Genomic DNA, 8590 nt, shown 5'->3' with positions numbered 1-8590 from the left:
GGAAAAGAATAGAATAAGGGTCATCTTTCTTGACTGCAGAGAGAGAGAGACGGACAGAGAGAGAGAGAGAGTGAGAGAGAGAGAGAGAGAGAGAGAGAGAGAGAGAGAGAGAGAGAGAGAGAGAGAGAGAGAGAGAGAGAGAGAGAGAGAGAGAGAGAGAGAGAGAGAGAGAGAGAGAGGGAGAGAGAGAGAGAGAGAGAGAGAGAGAGAGAGAGAGAGAGAGAGAGAGGAGAGGGAGAGAGAGAGAGAGAGAGAGAGAGAGAGAGAGAGAGAGAGAGAGAGAGGGAGGAGAGAGAGATGAGATATATTTGTGAGATGAGATATACATTTATTAAGAGAAAAAAACAAACACTATTCGCCATTCGCCTGCCAAGAACGGCAATAAGCTTGTAAAGGCAAGCGAGGTTATCACCCTCAGCTAATTAACAAAACATTCATATCACGCAACTCAATACAAAAGAAGCTCAACTGATGAAAGAAGAAAGGAGAAAAAGAGAAAGAAGAAAAAGACAAGGAGAAGACAGAGAAAAAAAATTAACAGCAAGTAAATCAGGGAAATGCCTTGAATAGAATTACAGCCTGGAACGGGGCTTACATCAAAATTATTCACGAGATAAAAGAAACTTCTTTACCCGTGACTTGAAAGCCGGAAGACTAGGCACATTTTTCAAACCCTCGGGCAAAATATTCCAAACATGGGGACCATAATGGCGAATCACAAAAGATGCCCGAGTAGTACTCCTAATCTCATGAGTTAAGTTATCAGCTTTTCTTGTATTATAATCATGATGGTCTCTATTAAAAATAAAAAGATTTTCAAAAGCAGGGCTGAGCAGGCGATTCAAATATTTATACGAGAAAATCGCAACTTGGTAATCACGAATTTGGTATACATCCATTAACTTATTCTTTTTAAAATTCTCATGAGCAGGAACATCATCAGAATCATAAAATTCCGATAATAATTTTAACAGCTCTATTCTGAAGTTTTTGTACCCTTTTGAAACATGTTACAAAATTACTTGCCCATATAGAGCATCCGTAGCTAATATATGGACAAAATATAGAAAAATAGATCATTTTTAGAATCTGTTTTGGAACTAGATTTTTAATTCTTCGCATTACCCAAAGACCCTCTGCTTAATTTTTCAGCCATAGCACTTGAATGGTTTTTCCACGACAGGTTTTCATCAATTAAAAACCCCAAATATTTTGTTGTTGCTACTCTTTTAATCACATTTCCTCGAACCATGATTTGATCATTGCCAACACTTGACGAAAGTCTAGAGAATATCATGAAAAGAGTTCTAGAAAAGTTTAGGGTTAACAAATTTTGTTGAGAAAAAGTTAGAAATTCAGAGACAGCATTATGAATTTTATTATACAAAACCTCAAGCGAAGGCGCAGCTAGAAAGAGCAAAGTGTCATCTGCAAATAGGATGATATTAGCCTCCGACAGGTAATGCTTCATTCGATCAATAAAAATGATGAAAAGGAGGGGTCCCAGGATTGACCCTTGTGGGACCCCGCACTCTATTTTCTTTTTTGAAGATAAAAATGATCCATTCTGTACTATCTGATACCGGTCGTGTGGATATCATGAAAAACCACTCAAGGCTTGAACCCCTCACCCCAATCGAGGCAAGAACTTGAATAAGCCCTGGGTGGTCCACCGTATCGAACGCTTTTCTCATATCCAAAACACAGCTGCAGGTATAAGACCAGCTTCAAATGAATCATTAATCCAATCAACCAATTTCAGAACTGCCATATCTATAGATAGCCTTTTTCTGAACCCAAATGGGTTTTCCATTAGAATTTTATTCTTTTCAATATAATAAACTTAACTGGGTATGTACAGCTTCCTCATATAACTTAGAGGAAAATGGAAGAATAGATATAGGTCTTCGATTCGATGGGTCATCTTTTTTCCCTCCTTTATGAAGAAGAACCACTCTTGTAATTTTTAGTGCTTGCGGGAAGACTCAATAATCCAGAGAAAGGTTGATGAGGTGCGTCAAGACAGGTAGGACACTCGTTATTGCGGCTTTTTTGAGTTTCAGCGAAAACTCATCCATCCCACTAGAACTCGATTTCATCGTAGCCAGGAATTGTGCCACTTCCCGTTCCAAACATCTTGCAAATTAAAAGGAATTCTCACTTGCAGGCTGTCTTTCAATAACAGATCCAAAACTTACAGATGTGCGTAAGCTAGTCCGCGCTTGATCGCAAAGTCTTTTTCCTTCATTTGCAAAATAATCACACAGAAATTCCGCTATGTGTTGAGAATCAGTAAGACGACCTTCCGTCGTCTCCATGGCTCTCACCTCCTCCCTACTGTGAAAATTACCCAAAAGTTTATTTATTGTTTTCCATGTATTTTTCATATTCCCTTGATTTTCATGAAATTAATTTCGAAAATGAAGTTTCTTAGCTTTCCGTTTTACTGAATTGAAAATACTCCGAAACTTTTTGAATTTTATAAAATTATCATTTGAACGATCCTTTAAATAATTCACATAAAGTTGGTTTTTCTGCTTTATTGAAACTAGAATGGCTTTGGTTATCCATGGCTTCTTAGGGAAATTTTTATTAGGGTTGATTCTCCGTAAGGGACATGTTTCATTCATTACATTAGTCACTATCTCACTGAAGAGGTCATATGCTGCATTTGGAGACTTTTCCTCTATTACACGCGAAAAATTCGTTTCATCCATCTTATTTGCAAAACTGTTCAGGTTTTTACCATCCATTTCACGGTAAAACGATGCCCTTGCACACCGTTTATTTTCCTTTGACTGATTCAGCTTTATTTTACTTATTAAAACAAGATGATCCGACCCGTCGGACACAATCACATCTGCTTGGGATCTTTCAAGTAATCCACCATTAACGAAGAAATTATCAATTAAGGTGGCCGAAAGATGCAAAATCTGAGTCGGAATAGTTACAAGAGGAAAACTATCATGTGACGCCATCATATTAACAAAATCTGAGCTTTTCGCTTTTTTTAGTAAATCAATATTAAAATCTCCCATCATAAATTTATTTTTATTTTCATTGTTAATTTTGTCTAATAACAATTCAAATTCATCAATAAAAAAACTAATTTCACATGACGGATATATGTAAATTAACCCCAAAATCAAATTTTTTCCTTCATTTCTTATTTCGATGAAAAAGGTTTCGATCCTACCTTCCAGCCAAAGGGAGAAGTCATCCCTAGCCCAATATTGGGTACCTTCATTTATCAAAATAGATAGACCGCCCCGCTCCATGGTTGTCCGTTCTCTTCGCTCGCAAAAATATCCCGGAAAAGAAAAATCTTAGGGCAGTGACTTGCTAGAAACAAATGTCTCACATAGGCCTACAATGTACGGTATCATATCTAGTAAACTTAAAATCTCACATAAAGGAGAATATGCCGTTCTTAGACCTTGACAATTCCAGAACACGATCGCTCTTTCATCTGCACTCACAGGTTTTGAATACTAATAAAGATTATTCGTATTCACATAAATACTTGGGCGACAATTAAACGAAAAATTATCGATGCATTCATCATCCCCCGCAAGTGTGTCACGAGCTTGGCTTCCAAGAATAAACCGGCTGTGTTCAAATTCATTCAAAGTGTCAGAGAAAACTGTCTTCAAAAAAGGGGTTGCTCCATGAGAAACCAATCAATAAAATCCATTCGCGACAAAAGCAAAAGGGCCTACTTTAAACTCTGTAATTATAAAACCTATAGGTCTTCCAAAACCTAAGGGACCTAAAATCAAGGACTTGGGAAAGCAGGCAGCTGCTTCAAAATCAACAAGCTTTTTAATAAAACAAGGTATGGCTATACGTGTAACGAAAACAACTAAGAACTTAAACAGTGGCCTAGTCTTTCAGTTCTGTAAAAATACCTAATTCAACGACCCTTGTGTTTCAGAAGCTGTTCTTAAAGAATGGGGAAAAAGCCAAATTTTGACGTTATAAGCTACGGATGAGGAAGTGGCAGCCTTTCTCATATACTGAACATTTCCTGTTTGTATTAAATTTTGATGTTGCCCCTTACTTCCGGTCGAAAAAACCTGTTTCTCTTATTTAATTTCAAACCGTTTTTCAAATCATCCCATGGGATGCCCCCACACAATTGTTCCAGGAATATTCCCCCAAAAATCTTTTCTCCCTTTAGTTGTATCCCCCTACAAAAAATTCCCCTATTCCACTTTCTAAATAAAAAGAGTATGTATTTACCAATAACAAATACTATATGCAAACAATGGACAAAATGCATAACTTACAATCCTTTTCCCAGGGACTGTGTGGGTCATCCCCATAGGTATAATTTTTGGACCATTTAACTATGCTAATTCACATGGCTTTCACTGAATTTTGATCAAATATCATAAAGGGAAAAAGGCTTGACGTTTTGGGGTGTTTTTCCCCTTTTAATGAATATTACTGAACTTAATATTTTGTTAGGCTTGGAATTGCATAAAAAGAACTAGTAATTGCTATCAAAATGCCTTTCTTTATAGTTTCAGTTACTATTGGGCCGAGTCACTCCTTACTTATGAACTTTTCGCTACCATGAAGCGTTATATCTGAAGTTCTGTCAAATCCTACATGTTGACTTGACTTACGTCTCCTGCCGGACACTGTTCATTGTAGAGTGACATATACTCCTTTCATGAGCACATGTACTTCATCAGTACATGTGAACTGGCACTTAATGTTAATCAGTGCCAGAAAAGCGGACAAGCTGTCAAACCAGGGCTTCTTCGGTTGGCCAGGAGTCGTTTCCAACGATCTTTGTAAGAGCAGAAATCGAAGATGTTATTTGAGGGTTGGCTAGGTGGAATTCCAAGCAGGCTCTAAAACCAAAGTAATGTTTACTTGGCTATTTGGGTAAAAAACCGAGATTAACTGGTGAGTTGGAGCAACCTTTCAATTTTAAAGAAGTCGAATAATCAAAAGCCATTTTTTGGATCTTCGTCTGAAAAACCACTACTTGCTTGAGAATTGAAGTTGATAGTGGACTCTCTTAGCTCTTCAAGCATTATAGAGCCAACTGGGGCGTTAAAAATCAGCAGCATTGTTATACGAACGATGTTTGATGTTCGCCCTACATAACAGTTCAGCCTGCCCATGGCAGAAGAGGCATCGAATGATCTCATTTACAGCTTAGAGAGAATCGAGCCAGTAGAAGAAATTATAGAGCCCAAGTAGGTGAGTGCTGCAACAACTTCAATGTTAGTGTTTTTATCCAGGTTGCCTTAAGAGTCACCAACTAGAGGGGACGGATTAATAGCCATCATTATTGTGTCATTTTAATTTATCTTAAGTTCAACCTTTGCTGTTTCATTTCAAAGAATTCGGAGCGCTTCCAATAGTTGCTCTATGAAATCCGCCGGAATAGCAAAGTCGATAAGAAAGTAAACGTCTGGGATAACGAGATTTGCAAACGTGAGCCCGGTTTGAGATGAGAAGTAGTCGTTTTCATAATCTATATATATAAAAATAAGTTGTCTGTCTGTGTGTCTGTCTGTCAGGTGACGTCATGTTTCTGTGTCGACTGACGTCATGAAGTTAGTTGTCGTCATTTTTGCTATGACGGTGACGTCATTAAAGATATTTAAGACATATATGTTCACGTAGAAATCTATTAATGTTTAAGTTTAAAATGACTGATGAACTTACAATGGCAAAAGCCGATGAAGATGCTCAAAGAGTCTATGCCAAAAAACTTGCTGCTGATAGAGAAAGTCAGAAAAGAAAGCGTGCCGAGGAATCAAAAGAACAGCAAGGAAACAGGCTTGAGGCTAAAGAACGCAAAACCGCGCAGTTAGATGAAGATCCACCTGGACAGCGAGAGTCAAAACATATCAAAACTGAAAATGATAGCGATGATGATTGGGTTTGGGATTTTGACTTGGATAAGGTCATCAATGCCTACCAGATTTTAGTTAAAAAAACAAAGGTTCGGCGATATGTATTTCATAGTGAAGCTGAAAAATAAAGAAGGAAAAGAAAACTGAAAAAAGAAAAAATGTAAAAAACTAAAAAATACTAAAAAGAAAAAACACTCAAAGAGAAATTACAGACCGGGACACAAATGACGACCGGGACAGAGGGAATATAAATAAACAAATGACGACCGGGACACAGGCAATATAAATGACGACCAGGACACAGGTATTTAAGAATATCGTTCAAAGACAAATTTTTAATTGTAAGAAGACCGTTGAAAGAGAAATTTCTAATTGTAAAATGACTGAAGAACCTACAATGGCAACACCCGAGGAAGCTGCTCAAAACGAATGTATTCAAGCTGAAGTAGCTGAGTTGGTAAAGCGTTATGTTTCAGGTTCTAGGTCCGAGAGGCTCCAGGTTTGAACCTTGGCTTTAGCATTAATGCAAAAGAAGAAAAAAACTAAAAAAGGTAAAAACTACAAAGAAATGTTTCTGTGTCGACTGACGTCATGAAGTTAGTTGTCGTCATTTTTGCTATGACGGTGACGTCATTAAAGATATTTAAGACATATATGTTCACGTAGAAATCTATTAATGTTTAAGTTTAAAATGACTGATGAACTTACAATGGCAAAAGCCGATGAAGATGCTCAAAGGGTCTATGCCAAAAAACTTGCTGCTGATAGAGAAAGTCAGAAAAGAAAGCGTGCCGAGGTATCAAAAGAACAGCAAGGAAACAGACTGTCAGGTGACGTCATGTTTCTGTGTCGACTGACGTCATGAAGTTAGTTGTCGTCATTTTTGCTATGACGGTGACGTCATTAAAGATATTTAAGACATATATGTTCACGTAGAAATCTATTAATGTTTAAGTTTAAAATGACTGACGAACTTACAATGGCAAAAGCCGATGAAGATGCTCAAAGAGTCTATGCCAAAAAACTTGCTGCTGATAGAGAAAGTCAGAAAAGAAAGCGTGCCGAGGAATCAAAAGAACAGCGAGGAAACAGGCTTGAGGCTAAAGAACGCAAAACCGCGCAGTTAGATGAAGATCCACCTGGACAGCGAGAGTCAAAACATATTAAAACTGAAAATGATAGCGATGATGATTGGGTTTGGGATTTTGACTTGGATAAGGTCATCAATGCCTACCAGATTTTAGTTAAAAAAACAAAGGTTCGGCGATATGTATTTCATAGTGAAGCTGAAAAATAAAGAAGAAAAAGAAAACTGAAAAAAGAAAAAATGTAAAAAACTAAAAAATACTAAAAAGAAAAAATACTCAAAGAGAAATTACAGACCGGGACACAAATGACGACCGGGACAGAGGGAATATAAATAACGACCGGGACACTCAAAGAGAAATTACAGACTGGGATACTGGGACACAAATGACGACCGGGACACAGGGAATATAAATGACGACCAGGACACAGGTATTTAAGAATATCGTTCAAAGACAAATTTTTAATTGTAAGAAGACCGTTGAAAGAGAAATTTCTAATTGTAAAATGACTGAAGAACCTACAATGACAACACCCGAGGAAGCTGCTCAAAACGAATGTATTCAAGCCGAAGTAGCTGAGTTGGTAAAGCGTTATGTTTCAGGTTCTAGGTCCGAGAGGCTCCAGGTTTGAACCTTGGCTTTAGCATTAATACAAAAGAAGAAAAAAACTAAAAAAGGTAAAAACTACAAAAAAATGTTTCTGTGTCGACTGACGTCATGAAGTTAGTTGTCGTCATTTTTGCTATGACAGTGACGTCATTAAAGATATTTAAGACATATATGTTCACATAGAAATCTATTAATGTTTAAGTTTAAAATGACTGATGAACTTACAATGGCAAAAGCCGATGAAGATGCTCAAAGAGTCTATGCCAAAAAACTTGTTGCTAAAAACTTGCAGAAAAGAAAGCGTGCCGAGGAATCAAAAGAACAGCAAGGAAACAGGCTTGAGGCTAAAGAACGCAAAACCGTGCAGTTAGATGAAGATCCACCTGGACAGCGAGAGTCAAAACATATCAAAACTGAAAATGATAGCGATGATGATTGGGTTTGGGATTTTGACTTGGATAAGGTCATCAATGCCTACCAGATTTTAGTTAAAAAAAACCAAGGTTCGGCGATATGTATTTCATAGTGAAGCTGAAAAATAAAGAAGAAAAAGAAAACTGAAAAAAGAAAAAACGTAAAAAACTAAAAAATACTAAAAAGAAAAAACACTCAAAGAGAAATTACAGACTGGGACACAAATGACGACCGGGACAGAGGGAATATAAATAACGACCGGGACACTCAAAGAGAAATTACAGACTGGGTTACCGGGACACAAATGACGACCGGGACACAGGGAATATAAATGACGACCAGGACACAGGTATTTAAGAATATCGTTCAAAGACAAATTTTTAATTGTAAGAAGACCGTTGAAAGAGAAATTTCTAATTGTAAAATGACTGAAGAACCTACAATGGCAACACCCGAGGAAGCTGCTCAAAACGAATGTATTCAAGCCGAAGTAGCTGAGTTGGTAAAGCGTTATGTTTCAGATTCTAGGTCCGAGAGACTCCAGGTTTGAACCTTGGCTTTAGCATTAATACAAAAGAAGAAAAAAACTAAAAAAGGTAA

This window comes from Artemia franciscana, chromosome 1, assembly GCF_032884065.1.
Source record: "Artemia franciscana chromosome 1, ASM3288406v1, whole genome shotgun sequence".
NCBI classification, from domain to species: Eukaryota; Metazoa; Arthropoda; class Branchiopoda; order Anostraca; family Artemiidae; genus Artemia; species Artemia franciscana.
The sequence above is the reverse complement of the archived record's forward strand: the minus strand, read 5'-3'. Positions refer to the sequence as shown.